Genomic DNA, 20,626 nt, shown 5'->3' on the forward strand with positions numbered 1-20,626 from the left:
AACCTTCCCTCTAGAAATTGTGCAATCCTATTGGGTTGCCTCTTGGGTTCCAAAATAGCGCAATCTAGCCAAGAATCCCTCCTTCAGGAAATCACATAATCTAGCCCGACACTGGGCTTCAACCCAGAAATTGCGCAATTATAGGAGACAGTGACATATTGACCCCATAAATTGAACAATTCCTAAGGGAAAACCAACCCTTCTCAGCCCAAAAACTGCACAATTTTCATCCTCAAGCTTGCAGGCTGTTGCATGCGCTGTCAGGTTGATTAGTTCCCTCTAGGACTAAGCAAGCCAGACTTGCATGCATGGCCTACCTTTCCCAAAGAAGTAAAAGCAAGAGGCGTCCCTAGATTTAGGGATCTATTTTTAGCAGCTAGAGGTTACATGCAAAGATCGTTTTATAAACCTCCTGCCAAGTGTCTCTTTCTCCTAGAATTTTGGCATTCACATCATAACCTCGATCTTATCAAAACACATTTATCGAACGGTGCGAGCTCATTCCTCAAATCGATCTTGCAATTCTGACACCCCACATTGCATCTAGGAGTCTTCAGCACATTCAACTAAGCTTTTTCAGGGTAAGTCTACTTTTCATGTCTTGTGTTATGCTTCTCTCTCTTTTTGTATTTTTCTTTGTGTAAGTGTTGTCTACTTGATTTCAATGAATGCTTGTTGTCATTTTGATGCATGTTAGCTTGTAGAAGCATTGTTTCGATTTTTCTTTGCATCTCATTTTTGTTGCATGCATGAAACTATTTCTGCACTAACAGTTGTCGTCGTGGCAACTCACTTCACACACATGCTCACATTCTCATTTTCTGAATCTTACACTCACTCTTTTCATGCATGATAATTCACTCTTATTTGCACTCATCTTTGCCATGCACTTAGACTTCTCATGTTTTTAGTCACCCATCGGCAGGTCTAGGCTGCCTTGGCCGAGACCTTTCCTTTCCCGGCTAGCAAATGAACATTTCTAGAAGTGAAGTCTCTGCCTTCCCTCTAGAAATTGCGTAAATCTAGCCCAACACTAGCCTCTAGGCTTGCATTGCCAAATTTGGGGAGGCAGTGCCTTGATTGCGCCAGAAATTGCACAATGCAGTTTACTGGTTTTTATGTCATTACTGACTGAAATTGCACATTGCGTAGTTTCAATCGTCATCAGGAAAAGCTGGAATGTGCATTTCACAATTCCGGTAGTTAGCCAGCCACCTGGCAGCCCAGACTATGCCTTGCGCAGTTTTGGCAGTCATTCTCCCAACCTCCCGGTGAAAATTGCGCAATCTTCACAGACAGTGACACAAGTATGTTGTGTGTGAGTCCTCTCTTTTGTTTTGGTTTTCAACTAATGGATTTCTTTCCATGAGTGTTTCTATGTCTCTAGGTATCACAAGTGTTTGTATGCTTCTCAGTAGTACAGGTACATGGATTCCCGAGGAGCAGGGTCAAAGGACACCATTGAGAGCGCAACTGGAGATGCAGTTGAGCAAGTGTCTATGATCTTGCCTATCTATGAAGACACCAAGTTGTTCACAGACAAGGATATCAATATGAAATGGCCATGGCATCACAGAGAGTAGCACCATTAGCAACAGCAGAGGGTAGCATACCAGCGCACGAACAAGGCAGGAGGAAGGTTATTGACAGCACAGGGGTGGAGCAAAGTTGCAAGTTCAAAGTAGATCCACTTATGATGAAAGCAGCTTTGGAGATTGAAGCATTATGATATAGGAGTTGTCGTTGATGGCAACTCACTCAGATGAATGTTCATAGTGCAGCAGGTCAACAACAAAAGATTACAGATCAGACTCCAAAGAATTAAGAAAGAGAGGTATACACTGGTTCACTTTGTTCAAGGAGTGTATACAAGCGGTTTAACAGAACAAAAGTAGTGTATAATGTATACACCCAGTTTCACAGGAGGAAAAGCACGTACATGTTGGAAAACCAAGTTTTTGTTCCAAGGTAATTGGTCGAGGCATTTGGTCCAAGCTGTTGACCCTAGGTATTGGGTCCAAGGTATTGGTCCTAAGTGGTTTTGGTCCAAGGTATTGAGAAAGGCCTAAGAGTATATAATGAGGAGAAGATCATTAGGCCACAATGTTCAAGCAATGAGATTCTAAGGAATACTTCTATCTGAAGTATATATTATGTTGGAGGGTTATGTCTGGGACTGGATCTGAAATTTTCATCTGCACCTTGAGTTCAACATTGGATCAGGAATCGTGAGACTTGAAATGACTTATTCCTAAATGATCTGATATTGGTTGAGACTAGATCTAATGTTTTGCACCTGTTCTACTTGTTATCTATCATGATATGGGTTTGTCTGAAGTTTGAAATTGCAGCAAAGTTCTGAGTCAAAATTTGCAGATCTGTACGCAGGTTCGTCTCGGCCAAAGCGTGTGTACATGCAGGTTCGACTCTTTCAAGTAGCGTATACAAAAAGAAAAACTTATGTTCAGATTTGACTTATCTATCTAATCAAATTTTGTTGTTTTACTGTTGTCTATCAATGAAGTCCTCTTAGATCTTAACGTAGAATTGTTGTATAAGGAAATTGAGTCTAATTGATTAATTGATTGAGAAGGAAGGGTGATCCTTGTTGCTATCCGTTTTGAACTCTGTAATATGGTAATAGATCTTCAGAATGTCACTGATTGGTATAGTCTGTGTTTCAGAAGTTTATGATTCAGTATCTTTAGAGATATACACAGGTTGGGTTAAAGGAAGTAGCGTATACCCGCAGGTTGGGTTCAACCAAGTAGCGTATAAACTCTAATGCATGATTTTTGAGGTTACATCTGGTTCTAGATGATGATGCAGGGTTCTGGGTTCAGCACAATGTTCTGGTGTCAGTGATCTGATTGTTCAGATTAACTGAGTATTGGTTGATGCAGTTTAAGTTTAAAATAGTTTGATGGGTCCAGTGTAAAAATTTGATGAAACGTGGCCTTCAGCTTTTGGTGTTGTGGTCCGGGAGTATCTAGTCTGAAAATTCATGAAACGTGGTCCCTGGTGGAGGTGTGGAGTTTTTTGTAGGCTCGCACCTATGTACTAGTAAACATATTGGCTACTACAAAAGCTAGGGGGTTGCAGCTCCCTTCCAATAGAAGCTGGAAAATGAGAGAAGGTTGTAACCTTCTGCAGGTAGAAGCCTGCGTACTGGTATGAGTCTGCACCAGCACAATATTGTAAATAGATTTTCTTATTATTAAAAGAAGATAGAGATGACAACAGCAGGTGGCTTTTACCCACATTGGGTTTCCACCTTAAATCTTGGTGTTCATGTGTGTTTCTTATGTGTGATGCTTTATTCTGCTTTCACTGCACTGTCTAATAAATCTCTGATATTCTGGTTTAAGCTCAACACATGATAAGTTTTCTAAATCACAAGTTCTCTGCATTTGTGTTGGTTTCTTTATGCACAGTCGCGTGTACACGCTAGTTGACTTCACTGAAGTAGCGTATATAAATCTGTTTGGGAAATAAAATTATTGATCTGATAATACTGATTCACCCCCCCTCTCAGTATTATTTCCAACAATTGCTATCAGATTAGGTTCTTCAGAAGAAGCTTGATCGCTTGAAGGGAGATCCATCAACATGAATAATCAAGAAAGCATGGGATCCATCAGACCGCCAATCTTCGATGGGAGAAACTTTTTTTATTGGAAAATAATAACCACATCTTATCTACAATCACTTGGAACGAATGTCTAGGAAATTGTGGAAGGAGGATATATATTTCCAACAACAATTCCTACAGATACGGCGGGTAAAATTCAATATGAAACCAATGCCAAAGCTGTCAATACTTTATTGGGAAGTTTGTCACAATCAAAGTTTGTCAAAGTAATGCAGCTCAAATCAGCCAAAGAAATATGGGACAAAATCTTTCTGAGCTACGAAGGAGACTATCAAGTAAAACGTGCTAAGCTTCAAACTCACAGAATTCAGTATGAAACTCTTAATATGCATAGTGATGAAAGCATAGCTAGTTACTTCCTATATATAGATGAGGTTGTAAATTGTATGAAGAATCTGGGTGAAAAATTAAGGAAGTTACCTTAGTTGAGAAAGTTTTCAAATCCTTGTCTGCTAAATTTGAATCCAAAGTGTCTGCCATAGAGGAAAAATAGGATCTGTAGAATATCACTATGACGTAGCTTCACAGAATCTTAACTGCCTTTGAGATGAGAAAAGTAGGACCATCAGATATGAGAGAATTTGCATTCAAAGCTTTAGCAAAAGGGAAGGAAGAACATAATGAATCAGGACATATTTCAGAAGAAGACGATGAGGTAAGATTTTTCAAAAATCTTGAACGTGGTTCTGGAAGGTTTAGAGGTAACTTGCCTATTAGCTTTGCTATAAACTTTAGTGCTTAAAGGTCAAATTCAGGACTGGTGGTTGGTTTGTGCTAAGAAGGGAGCATGCAACAATCGTTCTCCTCCTTCTCCTTCGGTTTCCTCACACCCTCTTAACCTTCGTTGTCTCTGATTCTTTCATAAACCTCTTCATCCCTCGCCTTTCCCTATTCCCCGCTTAATTCCTTTACCCCGCTGCCTTTGTTTTATCTTTATAAACTCTGCATAGCCCCTTTTCTTTAAGCCCTGGGCACTAAACTTATGAGCCCGCGCCCATGTGACCCACCCCTCCATAACCCTTTGTCGTTGTTTTCTCACGCATTAAGCATCGTTCACTTCCCCACCATTGATCGCGTCCATCGCGAGATCTAACGGTAGTCGCAAGCCCCGATCGCACAACCTGCATACGCATTAACCCTCGGGGGCGACACTTTTCTTCCGCCATGCGTCGTAATCTTACAGGATCACGCCGTCGCATACAGATACTGCCTCCTCTGATAGGCGGTGTGATAAAACCGCTTTTCACCAGCATACCCTTCTCCCCCTCGTTAACCTCCATGTGTCTTCCGCCACCATCAACCGTCAGATCTGCCATGTCTAGATCCAATGGCCTCCATTCCTCCATCCATATTTTCTCCCAACAGCTCCTTCCGACATGATCTCTGCCACTCATCTGTGGATCTGAGGGCCATTAAATGTTATCGTCCTGTGCCCACCTCCACCATATTGTCTTTACTCTTTTGACTGTCTTGAGCTCCCGAAGGACAAAGCCATCTGCTACCAAGTACCCTGCGTAATAAACCTTCAACAACTGCATTTAAAGGAGCAGCATGGCCGAAGAGGAAAATGCGGAGTCCGAGCAGTCAAAGGCATTAATCAGTTATGGTGGTCCTCTCAGGCAACATTCCACCTGCTCAGGAAGGATAACAGAGTACCAGAGAAAGGCCGATTTGTTCATTAAGACAATCAGATCATAGCAGAGGCCCATTTTAGAGAATTAATGTGGTTGGTGGTTAGCTATGACCCTCCACGCATAACCTGGCAAAATATCTTTGTAATCAATCTCTATATATATCCAGAAGACAGATTGTAATAGGGGTTGATGGTTGATGAATGTTATTTTGATGTAAGGTTCAACTTCTGGAGACTGTAACTATTGTGATACCTGCAGCGTCTGGTCTTCATTTTCAGCTAATGCAACCTTCTTTTTCTGTTAATTTTTCACTTTCCACTTCTTCTTCTTTGTTCCAGGCTGTGCCTGTATGCGTTTTTCATGTGATCTTGATGTTTATCATTAGAGGGGCTGTCATCCCACCTCTGTGTTAGAATATAGTTAGTATTATTGAATGTGTATGCAAGTTTCTGTTGTTTTAATGCCAGAGAGCTGTCATCCTATATGTGCATTAGGAAATAGATTTACAGACCTCTTTACTGGTTGCAGCTGGCCATCACAGGGCCCTATGCATCTGCTGGTGTGATCAGTATTCTCCATCATCACATTTTCCTTAAACTGTGAGTAATTGGTGGTCTAAATCCTTGTAGTCTGGGGGTGTTCACCCGTGTCTGGGGTTAAGCGCAGTAGAAGTGGTTATCTGGCTTGAATATGCAACATTTCTTTCATTCATCCACAATTTTCCAACATTTTTTTTGTGTTTGTAATGTTCCCAAGCATCTTTGAGATACAACCTAGGAGAGTTTCTTGGGGTGATAACATTAATTGGCGCCGTTGTCGGGGAGAGGAGATTGAAGCTCAGCTTCCCTGGGAGAATGACTCAGTTCTAGATTTTGATGATAGACAAGGTCTAGGCACATAATTTCGTTGTAATCATCTATGTGGTGACTCCACTAGAGGAAGACCAACATTTGGCAACTCCACATTCAAGTTCTGGCTCAAATTATGAGGCGTGCTCAGAGATATCTTCAGAAATCACTAGCTGAACGAGTGCATGATCCTGAGAAGATCGTTCAGCAGAAGAAAATATCACAATAAGGAGCACCAGGATCAGGTAAGCCTTAAAAGTTCCATGTATCTCTGTTAGTGAATGTCACCTTCAGAGATTCATTTAGCTCCTTAGTCATTCATTTCCCTTTCGGATTCCAGCTCAAAGAAAGAAGTTTTCCATGCTGTCCATCACATTCCTCTGTTTCTGTCATTCTTTTCACTGATTCATACCCCTTAGTCCACCAGTATCCTTTCATACACCCTAGTCATGGCAGGTCAAAAAGCCCTTACAAAGATAGAAAGAATAGTTGCTGCTACGTATGGACCCTTAGTCTTGCCTACCCCTTTGAATGCCATGCCTGTAGGAGATTATCACGAATTTATGCCAAAGTTTACTGGTGTAGAAAGAGTAACAGCTGAAGAGCATTTATAGGCCTTTAATAACTATGCTGATAACGTGGATATCAATGAAGAGGATGTCTGGATGAGGTTTTTTGTCCAAAGCCTAGATCGGGAAGCTAGAAAATGGTTTAGAGAATTACCCCCTAGGTTTATTACAGACATTGAGGCTTTAGATGATGTGTTCCTAAAACACTGGGGAAATAATAATGATCTGCACTTTTATCATACTAAATTTTGGAACTTGCAGAGAGAAGATGGTGAGCTAATGTCTAATTTCAATATCAGATTCAATCATATGTACAGCAGAATGCCAGCTGAAGTCAGACCTACCCCTGCTTCTGCCATGCTCACTTATGCTAATGCCTTTGATTCTCAATTCTACCTGATGTTAAGAGAAAGAATATCTGCTTCTTTGGCTGATATGCAAGCTACAGCCTTTGAAGTAGAAGAAAATATCATTGCTGTAGAAAGACTCGAAGGTGATGCTGAAAGGAGAAGACAGGGAGGAGATTCCTCATCATCCGCAGAGCCTGAGATCGATGAATTAGCTAGGATGATAGAGTTTTTAGCCTCTGAAGTTTCTAAACTAAAGGCTGAGTAGTATTCTGAAGAGGCAGGAGCTCATTGTTCCTTTTCTTTTCCAACTCCAAATCCATATAGAGGAGCATGTGAGCATTTGCCGATTTTGCAAAGAAATAAAGTTACAAATGCTGTTAAAGGGGTGAGGACCCTTTTACAGAATATAGTCATGGAAGAAGAGCATCCTGATGAAGAGGAGGAGGTCCATGGTTTGGAAGGTTCCCCTTTCCTAACCAGGGCTACTTATGACAAAGCATTATCCAGAGGCATTGCTTATCAGTTTGTTGTAGCTACAGAACGAAAAGCAACAGAAGCAACCAGCAGCAGATCCCTTCATTCTTGAAGAGTCTGAGCTTGAAGCTAGCTCATCTTCACATGGCTATTCAGATCTGCAAATTAGCCAGCCTGCTATCATCCCTGTCCCAGTAATCAAAGAGGGAGAGGAAAGCTCCCCATCATCTTTTGTCCGTCTGTCTGCTCAAGTAAAAATCCCTCAAAGTTGCCACTTAAATGCTGAGGCAGAACAAAATTCAATGCTCAAGGCTGAAACTGATCATCTCAGTCTTGATATTCCCAAAACTACTTAGATGGCCTCCACACAGAATGAAAAGGCAGCTTTTCAGATGACAGAGGAAGAGGATGCATAGTCTTGGAACTCCTCTTTGGATGAGTACTGTTCTAAGAAAAATAAAGGAGCAAATGATGTCTCTTTTTCCCCTTCACAAGAAAATGATGGTTCATCATTCATATTAGTTGTGCAAACCACAGATGACACAGTCAAGTACATAGTAGACATGGTTATTCAGCAGGTGTACAAAGGCTCCCATGAAGAAACATCCAAGGAGGAGAGCACACAGAAGGGAGATGAAATTTGATCCATATCTACCTATTAAGCCCAAATGCCCTAAACTGTTTGAGGTAGAGGATCAAATAAATCCAGTTTTGTTGATATATGATGAACTGGCTGACAGGCAACAATTTGGCTGGCCCAGCAGATGGGCAGTTTTTGAAATTTTAAGCTTTCAGCCTTAATGTTGTAATTGTGTTCTTCTTAGTAGAGACTTAGTTTGACTCCATGCCCAATGGATACTAGGCAATGTTTTTAAGTTGTTTTTGTATGAAGGCATTGGTCTGTAGGTTCTTGAGACCTCACAGGGAGGATCTCATCCCAGAAGGAGCCAGTGTTAGCTCTACTATAAACTTCAGTGCTCAAAGGTCAAATTCAGGACTAGTGGTTGGTTTGTGCCAAGAAGGGAGCTTGCAGCAGTCGTTCTCCTACTTCTCCTTCGGTTTCCTCAAACCCTCTTAACCTTCGCTATCTCTGATTCTTTCATAAACCTCTTCATCCCTCTCCTTTCCCTATTCCCCGCTTAATTCCTTTACCCCGCTGCCTTTGTTTTATCTTTATAAACTTTTCATAGCCCCGGGTGTTAAAATTATGAGCCCGTGCCCATGTGACCCACCCCTCCATAAGCCTTTGCCACCGTTTTCTCGCACGCTCAGCATTTTTCACTTCCCCGCCATTGATCGCGTCCAATACGAGATCTAACAGTAGTCGCAAGCCGCAATCGCACAACCTGCATATGCGTTAACCCGCAGAGGCGGCAGTTTTCCTCTGCCACGCATCATAATATTACAGGATCACGCCATCGCATACGGATACCACCTCCTCTGATAGGTGGTGTGATAAAACCACTTTCCAGCACCGTACCCTTCTCCTGCCCATTAATCTCTATGCGTCTTCCGCCACCATCGACCGTCAGATCTGTCGTGTCCAGATCCAATGGCCTCCATTCCTCTATCCATATTTTCTCCCGATAACTCCTTCTGACATGATCTCAGCCATTCATCTGTGGATCCGATGACCATTAATTGTTCTCATCTTGCGCCCGCCTCTGCCATACGTTCTTTACTTCCTTAACTGTCTTGAGCTCCTGAAGGACGAAGCCATTTGCTACCAAGTACCCTGCATAATAAAGCTTCAACAACTGCATTTAAAGGAGTAGCATGGTCAAAGAGGAAAATGCAGAGTTTGAGTAGTCAGCGGCATTAACTAGTTATGGTGGTCCTCTCCGACAACATTCCACATGCTCAGGAAGGATAGTAGTGTACCAGAGAAAGGCTGATTTGTTCATTAAGACAATCAGATTGTAGCAGAGGCCCATTTTAGAGAATTAATGTGGTTGGTGGTCAACTATGACCCTCCACGCATAACTTGGCAAAATATCTTTGTAATCAATATCTATATATATCCAGAAGATAGATTGTAATAGGAGTTGATGGTTGATGAATCTTATTTTGATGTAAGGTTCAACTTCTGGAGGTTGTAGCTATTGTGATACCTGTAGCATCTGGTCTTGATTTTCAGCTAAATGCAAACGTCTTTTGTTGTTAATTACTCACTTTCCACTTCTTCTTCTTTGTTCCAGGCTGTGCCTGTATGCGTTTTTCATGTGCTCTTGATGTTTAGCATTAGAGGGGCTATCATCCCACCTCTGTGTTAGAATCTAATTAGTATTATTGAATGTGTATGCAGGTTTCTTTTGTTTTAATGCCAGAGGGCTGTCATCATGTCTGTGCATTAGGAAATAGATTTACAGACCTCTTTACTGGTTGCAGTTGGCCACCACAGGGTCCTATGCATCTGCTGGTGTGATCAATATTCTCCATCATCACATTTTCCTTAAACTGTGAGTAATTAGTGGTCTAAAGCCTTGTAGTCTGGGGGTGTTCACCCATGTCTAGGGTTAAGCGTAGTAGAAGTGGTTATCTGGCTTGAATATCCACCATTTTCCAACATTTTTGTTGAGTTTGTAATTTTCCCGAGCATCTCTGAGATACAACGTAGGAGAGTTTCTTGGGGTGATATCATTACCCTTAAAATGCTTTTCTTGTGACAGAGTCGGTCCTTATGCTTCCAGATGTCTTCATAAAGATAAATTTGAAAAAGGAAAGGAATATGCAAAATGGAATAGAAAACAAGTTGTGAATAAAAGGAGTTACTATACTCATGAAGATAGCGATGGTTTATCTAATAGTGATGAAGATGAAACTGGAAAAGATTACAGACTTCTCATGGATTATGACAATGATAATTTTTGGGATTCTTTAGAAGAGGAAGACCTTCATGAAAAAATATCGAAACTCAAAATCTGTTTAGAAGAAAAAAATCTTATTATAGATACCTTAACATGCCAACTTGTTGAAAAATAAAAACACAATGAAAAACTAGAATGTGAAATTGTCGGTCTAAGAAAGGATCTTGACAAAATGAAATCTCTCAATCTTAGATTTGCTAAAGGATCAGAAACATTAAATGAAATTATCAAAGTTCAGCGTTCTCCTCTGATAAAGACAGGTCTTGGATATATTGAAGAAGCATCTCAATCACAGAAGTCGTCAACCTCCACCAAAAGCTATCTTGATGCAGCAAAGACCAGTGAATAGTATGACAATCGTCAGCAAAGGCATAAAGCATATCACATGGTAAATCAGACTCAATTTACTCCAAGGATCAATAGAAGCTGTTAGTGTCGGTCTTGAAAGCCCTCCATCAGTGATCAAAGCTCTTTGCATTTGCATTAGTAGGTGTCTCATCAGTGTCAAAATTTGCATCCCGTTAGGCATGCCATAATCCTGATGGAGGAGCTAGTCTATTCATACCCCTCTTGGATTTGCTGGATCAGGTCATATCAGTCATTGAGTTTGTCAAGCTGCTCTTGTTTGGTCTTAATGTCAAAATTCTAGGTCTAGGGTTTTGGTCAGTTGTCTTAGCAAGGTCATGTCTCTGAAAGTTCTTGAGTGACCAACAAGCCAGAGGGAGGATGGTAAACATGTTCCTTTCAAATTTTCATCATGTACAGTTCATTTTTAACCTTGGATTTAAAAACCTTGTTTTTAAAGCCAAGGTCATGATAATTTTTGTAAAAAGAATAAACTTCCAAAATGTTTTCAAAAAGGCAGCAACAACCCTAGTCCCCTTGCCACAGTCCTTCAGATGATCTACCTGCAAAAAGAATCAGGTCAAAGCACTCAAAAAGTCAACTTCAGGATAAAGGAAACCAAGAAAATCAGTGTTTTAAAAAAAAGTGTCAAAATAGACTTTATAAAGTGGGTTTATGGATGAAATTTTTTCAAATGAGATTATAAAAGGTAATGTTCCCTCCTTTCACTCTCATTGTGCATTTCAAGCTTGCAAAAGAGATTGTGAGAGAGTGATAGGCGAAGGAGGCGAAATTGCAACGGTTTCGGGCAGTTTGCAGGTGCGCGACCCGTCCAGGCTTGTGCGCGACCTGTTGGGCGGTGCGCGACCCGTCCAGCACACTCCGGCAGTGTAAAATTATAATGGGCATGACCCGTTGGGCTGTGCGCGACCTGTTGGGGAGCGTGCGCGACCCGTTCAACTGTCTACCACCAAAACTTCAATCAAATTCCTTCATTCCACTTCAAATTTGCTCAATCGGTCGAGGTAGGCTCTTAATGCATGGTTGTTGATATTGGTGGTGAAAATAAGGATGTATGCTATGATTTCATCTTCTAAATTTTCAAATGAATGGATTAATATGGCTGCTTGCTAATGTTTGTAAAATGCTAGGGTTTTGTGACTGTTTCAAGTGTTTTTGTCCCATTTGGTCCCTTCCCTCTTTTCCTCTTTCATTCATAGTCATGCTTACATCTCTGTCCCATATTATTTGTACATAAAATGTTGACTTTTTCCCCCATCCCTAAGCTATAAACCCTACCCCTCTCACAAGCACACAAAACCCTAATTCCCTCTACCATACACATGAAAAAAATAAAACAAAAAGAAAAGATACATTTGTAAATAAAGAAAGAGTCATGTGAAAATAAATGCTGTTGTATATCTAGAGGCATGTACATAACCCCTATATACCCTTGACATCCCCTTGTACATGAAAACCTTCCCTCTATGTGAAAACAATGTGCATGTACTCCTTAAGAACAAAAAGAGCAAAAATTTGCCTTATGACACACATGAACTCCTATAAGCAAATTTGGTGTATGGTGTCCCTATGTCCCTATTGATACATGTATGCCCCTTCCATGTTCATTATCATACATGATTTTGTCCCATATGAAATGTTCTTTGCAAATGATTTCCCAATGTTAAAATGTGTTCCTATATGCATGACAATTTGTAAAGTTTCCCTTGAAAATTCCCTGTTATTTTCATATATTCCCATTCCTCGTTAAGAAGTTCCCTCCCCTAACATTCCCCTCATGTTTTTTTCCCCTTGAAACAACATAGAGTTCAGTACTTTTGCAGGCAGAGGCAGCAGTTCAATTTGTCCTTCAGTTTGCCCACCTTGCTCCAAAACCATGTCAGATACCGAGACTTATGAGCAAGGTGATGACCATTCATCATCTACAGAGATTGAGGAACAGAGGAGGCCTCGTAGAGGAGGTAAGGGAGGCCATCATAAGAGGGAGGAGCCTACTTCTTTGGCAGAGTTACAGGCTTGTCCTTTGGCACTGAATTGTTTCCAGTATATGTCATGCTATCAGTTTTGTGAGAGGCTCTCTCAGATTCAGCATCACAGAGAGTTGGCCCACTTGTTTGTCTTACACCTCCATGATGGACATGTCACTCTTGCAGGGGTGAATTTCATATTGACACCCGAGGTGATCTCAGAGGCTACAGGGATACCAAATGTGGGTGAGGTGTGGCCTAAGCGCAGATTACTTGATTTTGTTCACTTTGAGCCTTATGTCCGGCCATCATTTGTGATACTATTGACGGGTGTTTTCCCATTCAGATTTCTTTGGAGTGAGTATGCCCCCCTCATGAGACTTATCATGCATTATTTTACATGTGAGGGCAGATTTTCACAGGTGTGTTCATATCACATTCGCCTGTTGATGCATTTCACCCGGGTGAGGATGATGAAGCTCCCGGTCTTCCTGTTTCAGAACATTCAGAGGATGGTGCCCATGTTGCAGAGGAAGACCTCGACCCAGCAGTACAGGAGCCTTTGTCACTATGGTTTGATCCAGCTTATAGTCTCTCATCAGTTGACTCAGCAGGGTATCTCATGGGAGGAGTTCATCTCCCGTGAGTTTTTCACAGTGCCACCTCAGCCACATCAGGAGGCTATTCATGAGGAGGGAGGACAATCTCAGCAGCCTGATTCTCCCATCACCCGACATGTCAGCTCCACTCCTATGGTCACCTATCAGAAAGGGGTGGAAGGGGTCTCGCCTTCATCTTTAGAGCAGCGAGTGTTATCTCCACAGCAGGTGGAAGGGGCCTCGTTTTCTTCGCCAGCACAGGTATTGTAGAGGGCCAAAGAGCCCATGGTTCGTGAGGATCCGGTGATTGATCTTGAGGTCAGTTCTCCTAGCCAAGAGGCAAAGGAGATCATTCAGCAGCTCAGGGCCAAGAATGATGTTTTGCAGCCAAGACTTGAGGGTGCCCAATGGACCATCACATATCTAGAGTAGCGGGACACACAACTGGAGGAGGAGAAGGCACTTGATGAGATTTGGAGGATTCGTAGTGACCGAGTCCTAAACCGTAGGAGGCCTGGTGACCCATTGCCTGTTGACCGGGAGTCTATGCTCATCCAGGAGAATGCCCACTTGGAGAGGCTGTTGGCTAAGGCCAACCAAGAGAAAAAGCTTCTAAGGAACATGAAAAACCACTATTGGGCTAGGATGCACGTTTGTAAAGCAAATATGAAAATGTTCCAAAGAAGGTTGACCGAGACTCTTAAGAGGAAGAAGAAGACCAACCCCCTTCGTATCTTGGCCAAGGCTTCTCTCACTCATCATGACACCCACTAGCCTCTTCACAGCACCAAGCACAAAAATTTTTGGAAGTTTTGGCTCATTTTTGACATTTTTGGGCAATTTACAGGTTTTGGCTTCTCAACAGGTCTCACCCCTGGTGAGACCCTTTGTCATCGTAGCTCCGTTTTGTGAAAAATCACCATTGCTGGATTTTTCATGCAACGTTACACATTTCTATGGATGGATTTGAGTTTTCATGAAGTTTTGGGCCTCCAAAAGGTCAAATTACAGCCAAATTTTGACTTTCTGCCCCTTTTTTGAGCTGCAGAAGTAGTCTTGGGAGAATTGACTTTTGACTGGGCAAATGACCTCCAAATCTAGAAATTTCCATTGGACTGGAAAGTAGACTCTGAGACCGTTCCAACCAGCTATCCTGCACCTCATTCTGACACCGGAAAGGTCTCCAAACAGGGCTCCAAAGTGCGCGACCCGTTGAGGAATTTGTGCCAGATTTGACCAGTTCAGCCCAGAATTTGCAGTTTAGCTCCAGTTTGAATTTCTGAGGTCGATGGTGGTCCTTTTGACTATACTTGTGGCACTTTTTGGATAATTTTACCCTTGTTTTACTCTTCTAGAAGTTTCTCTCATGTAAAAGGGTAAAATTGACTGTATGAACTGGTTTCCAAGTTTTTAGAGGCAAGTTGTTTTGACTGCCTATTTTGTAGTGCTTAGTTTAGAAGTTGTTCAAACAGCTCCTAGGATAGTGAGCTCGACCCATGGAGGCAAGGAAAGAGGTTAGATCATCTATATTATGTACTTTGATGCACATTTTCATGGTTGGACTCTTGAGGGAGAAGCTATCATTGAATATTTTCATTGTATCTCTGCAATTTTTGGCTAAGGAAGACCAGGGTTTTGCAGTCATCATTGGGATTCTTGTGGACTCATTGTGTTGATGGTGTGTCTCTTCATGTTATTGTAAGCTTTTTTATGTGATTCATTTCCTTTCTATACTACTGCATATTAAACAAATGAAGTGATAAAGTTAGAATTCATGCTTGCATGCTCTGCTTTCAAATTTGTTTAATTTCTATGTTTTCTACTGTCTAAAGAGAATTAAAATCCATTGTTTGCTCTCTTTAGCCTTCTTATCTTTCTTCCCAATCATCCATTTCAGCTAAAGACATCTACACAATCTCCTACCTTGCCCCAAAGGCTTCCCTGCAGAAACTGTGTCCAATCCCTGCACCCTAAATTGCAGCTCCTCAATTTGCCACCAAAAACCGCAAAACCCCCAAAATCAACCTTTATAATCAGTTTACTAGCCTAATATCAGTGTTACCTTTGTTGGTCATCTCATCCCATTGAAGATTTGCAGAGATTTGACAGGAGAGAGCCTTCTCCTGCCCCGTAGGGCTAGCTACACGGCTGAATGGTTTGATGTAGCTTTGAGATTTACCTTTTCAGCCTGAGGTGAAATTTCAAGTGCTAACAGAAGCCACAACCAATCTCAGGGAAATCATACTCAATTTGCTCCGAATATGAATATCAATAGAAACTAAAATCACCAGGTCAATAGATTTGATAGTCGCAGGAACTTATTTAATGGGCAATGTTTTTCATGTCATAATTTTAGACACAAAGCTGCTCAATGTGTTTCTTACAAAACCATCATGACTAGAGAAGCACGAAATCAAAGGAATGTAACAGGGATCAAGAAAAGTTCCTATAATAACTTTTCTCTTCTTGAAAATGAAATAGAATGCTCAATCTGTAACAACTTTGGTCATGAAGAATTAGAATGTAGGAGAAAATTTCGGCAAATATATCAAAAGAAGCAAACTCCATTAAATCCCAAGATATGAAGAAGGAAAGAATCTCAAACAGAAACATGTGGTATAGCCTTGTATGCAGAAGGACAAGAAAATCAGTGGTACATCAATAGTGGATGCTCAAAACACATGACAGGTGACAAAGAAAAATTCACTCAGATAATGCCTTAGAAAAGGAAAATAATGTCTCATTTGGAAATGACGCTCCTGCTATCATAAAAGGTAAAGGCTCTATTTTCTTGAAAGAAAAGGTTAAAGCTAGAAATGTTATGTATGTAGACGGTTTAAAGCATAACCTGTTGAATGTCAGTCAAATGTTGTGATCAAGGAAATGAAGTGGTGTTTCGATCAAATGGATGTGTTTTTCATTAGCTTGATACAGGAGAGACCGCGATCAAAGGTAAAAGAACTCCAAACAACTTATACATACTCAAGGGAGGACAACAATAGTGCTATCTAAGAAAAAATGATGAAAACTGGCTGTGGCATAGAAGATTGGGACATCTAAGCTTTTCTCAAATAAGGAAAGCATGCAGATTCAAGGTTGTTCATGATCTTCTGGATATCAGCACCCCAGAAAATACAATATGAAAACCATGTCAAATCGGCAAGAAAACGAGAGTTCACTTTATGGAAAAGGAAGGGTTAGCTAGTAAGCCTCTTGAAATTTTCCACACTGATTTATGTGGACCATCAAGGAAAAAGTCACCTCATGGAGAAGAATGTTTTATTTTGTTCATTGATGATTTTTCCATAATGTATTGGATAGGACTTCTAAAGCATAAATATGAAGCTTTTGAAAAGTTCCAAGCCTTCAAAGCTTTGGTTGAAAATGAATCAAATCGAAAAATCAAATGCCTCATATTTGATCGAGGAGGGGAATTTACCTCGGATGAATTCTTTGAATTTTTTGAACAACATGGAATAAAAAGGCAATTCACCACCGTAAGGAATCCTCAGCAAAATGGTGTGGTTGAAAGAATGAACAGAACAATTCAACAAATGGCTCGAACTATGCTAGATGAATCTGGAACTCCTGCAACCTTCTGGGGTGAAGCTACATTTGCTGTCGTAACTACTCTCAACCAAGCAAATGTTCGGGTAAACAACACTCAAACTCCACATGAACTTTGGTATGGTAAGACTCCTACTATAAAATACTTTAAAGTTTTTGGAAGCAAATGTTATATTAAAATAACTGATGAAAAACTTGGTAAGTTTGAACCCAGAGCAGATGAAGGTATTCTTCTTGGTTATTCTTCCACAAGTAAAGGATATAAATGTTATAATAAAAGACTTGAAAAAATTGTTGAAAGCATTGATGTTGTAGTTGATGAAGCATGCAAAAATCCAAAACATATAAAATCAACAGAAGATTATGACAATGAAGAAGATGAGGATTATTTTCCCAAATTAAATCAAAATCATATTGAAGAAGAAACCGATGAAGCACCAGAAGAAGAGATAATGGTAGAAAAAACACAGTCCAGATATGTTTAGAAAAATCATCTAGAAACTAAAATTTTAGGGGAAAAAGAGGGAGGTGTACAGAAAAGAAGAACTATTACAGGGACCTCAAGCTATCTAGCATTACTATCCTCCATTGAACCTAAAAATGTAAAAGAAGCATGCAAAGATGAATGTTGGGTCAAGGCCATGGATGAAGAACTTGAGAAAATTGAAAAAAATGATACTTAGGAATTAGTTCCTAGACCTCATGATAAAAATATTATAGGAACTAAATGGATATTCAAAAACAAGCTAAATGAAAATGGAGAAGTCGTTAGAAACAAGGTTAGATTTGTTTGTAAAGGGTATGCTCAACAAGAAGGTATAGATTTTGAAGAAATTTTTGTACCTGTTGTTGGACTTGAAGCCATAAGGATGTTTCTTGCTCTTTCTAGCTTTCAGAAATTCAAAGTATACCAAATGGATGTAAAATTAGCCTTCCCGAATGGAGATCTAGAAGAATAATTTTATATTGAACAACTAGAAGGATTCATTCTTGGAAATGATGCAAAACTTGTACGCAGACTTAGAAAAGCCCTCTATGGTTTCAAACAGGCTCCAAGGGCCTGGTATTACTGCCTTGACAAATATCTACACCAACAAGGTTTTACAAAAGGTTCAGCAGATAGAAATCTATACACAAAGATTGAAACTGATAAATTGCTAATTATTATTGTTTATGTTGATTTTGTCATTTTTTGTAGCAATGAAGAATCCATGAGTCAGAATTTTTCTTCAATAATGCAGCAAGAATTTGAAATTTCCTTGCTTGGTGAACTTACCTATTTTCTTGGTCTACAAGTTCAACAAAATAAAGATGGTATTTTTCTTTCACAAACCAAATATCTCAAATAGATCTTAGAAAGGTACGGAATGGAAGATTCTAAACCTGTATGTATGCCAATGGTAACAAGATGCAGTCTCAACTCAAATGATGAATCAGTAGCAGTACATGAACCAACTTACAGATCCATGATTGGTAGTCTGCTTTATCTAACAGGTACCCAACCTGACATCATGCATGCAGTAGGAATAATTGGAAGATTCCAAGCAAATCCATAGGAATCACAACTTCAGGCAGTCAAAATAATTTTCAAATATCTTCAAGGAACTCAGGACTTTGGTTTATGGTATCCTAGAGATGCAGATCTTACTCTTCATGCGTATACAGATGCAGATTGGGCAGGAAGTGTTGATGACAAAAAGATCACTAGTGGTGGTGCATTTTATATGGGTTCCAGGTTAGTGTCTTTGCTCAGCAAGAAACAATGTTCAATTGATTTATCTACAAATGAAGAAGAATATGTGGCTGCTGCATCTTGCTACACACAACTACTTTGGATGATGCAAACCTTACAAGACATTCAGATCAAATATACTCCACCCATCTCCATTCTATGTGATAATACAAGTGTCATCAGTATTTCAAAGAATCCAGTCATGCACTCCAAAGCCAAGCACATACCCATCAAATACCATTTTCTACGTGAACAAGTTCTTGAACAAAAAGTCAAATTGGAGTACGTTCCCTCCAAAGAACAGGTTGCTGATATATTCACTAAACCACTTCCCAGAGAAACAGTTGAATATCTGAAGCAAAAGCTGGGAGTAGTTGCTGCATCATCTTGTTGTTAAATCTAATTTTTCAGAGATAGGTTATTATACGCGTGTTTCATGAAGTTTAGTTGCGTACACACGTGGGTTTCTGTGGGACAAGGAGCATATATGTTTTTTCAGTCAAGAAAAACAGTGGGGCAGACTCTGATATGGGTGCTTTGTCTGGTGCTAATGATCACAGTCTATTGATATGGTCTGTTCATTAATTTTTATCTAACAGACAAAGATGACTTGATCATTGACATGTTAACAATGCACAGGTAGCACAGGTTCAGGGGGAGCATTAGCCTTCACTCACATTCTACATTGTTGGCATTATGGTGGTTGAGTCCTACTATGGCTTCAGATATATATACCTTTGTTGCTTAAGTCATGTAAAAGTCTAGGGTGTGATATGTCTTCTCATACATTTGAATGAGTCCTATTGGACAAATGATGTATTTTGTATCCCCACTTTGCATAAGATGAATGATGTAATTATATTTTTTCATGTATAAACAATTGGTATATCCCCACTTGGTTGGGTGGATGAATCAAATTTGGTATATCCCAACTTGGTTGGGTGATGAATGTATGTATGAGTCGTTGGTGATAGGAAATTCATACTCACATAATTGAGTTATAGATTCATGTTACTATTTTGGAGAATATGTTTGTAGACTCTGCTTGTGCTTAGGGGGAGCATGGATGGTTTCAGTGCATCTTAGCATCTACAAAGGGGAGCTCAATCAGACAATTTAGCATGTACTCAGGGGGAGCATGAATAGCCTGCCCTTTTCCCTTGATGTCAAAGGGGGAGAGTGTCTTGGTGTTGTTGTTGCCATCAAGTCCAAAGGGGGAGATTGTTGGCATTATGATACAGGTGTTGTCCTTGATGGCAACTCACTTAGATGAAAGTTCATAGTGCAACAGGTCAATAGCAAAGGATTACAGATCAGACTCCAAAGAATGAAGAAAGAGAGGTATACGCTGGTTCACTTTGTCCAAGGCACGTATACACGCGGTTTAACAGAACAAAAGTAGCGTATAACATATACACACACTTTCACAGGAGGAAAAGCACGTACATGTTGGAAAACCAAGTTTTTGGTCCAAGGTATTTGATCCAAGGTATTTTGGTCCAAGGTAATTGGTTCGAGGCATTTGGTCCAAGGTATTAACCCTAGGCCACAATGTGCAAGCAATGAGATTCTAAGGAATACATCTATCTAAAGTATATATTATGTTGTAGGGTTATGTCTGGGACTGGATCTGAAATTTTCATGTGCACCTTGAGTTCAACATTAGATCAAGAATCATGAGACTTGAAATGACTTATTCCTGAATGATTTGATATTGGTTGATACCAGATATGATGTTTTGCGCATGTTCTACTTGTTATCCATAATGATCTGGGTTTGTCTGAAGTCTGAAATTGCAACAAAGTTCTAAGTCAAAATTTTCAAATTTGTAGTCAGGTTCATCTCGACCAAAGCGTGTGTACATGCAGGTTCGAATATTTCAAGTAGTGTATACAAAAAGAAAAACTTATGTTTAGATCTTACTGATCTATCTAATCAAAATTTGTTGTTTTACTGTTGTCTGTCAATGAATTCCTCATATATCTTAACATAGAACTGTTG

This window comes from Pinus tabuliformis, chromosome 4_2, assembly GCF_031772625.1.
Source record: "Pinus tabuliformis cultivar Carrire ecotype Pingquan chromosome 4_2, CPIR1, whole genome shotgun sequence".
NCBI classification, from domain to species: Eukaryota; Viridiplantae; Streptophyta; class Pinopsida; order Pinales; family Pinaceae; genus Pinus; species Pinus tabuliformis.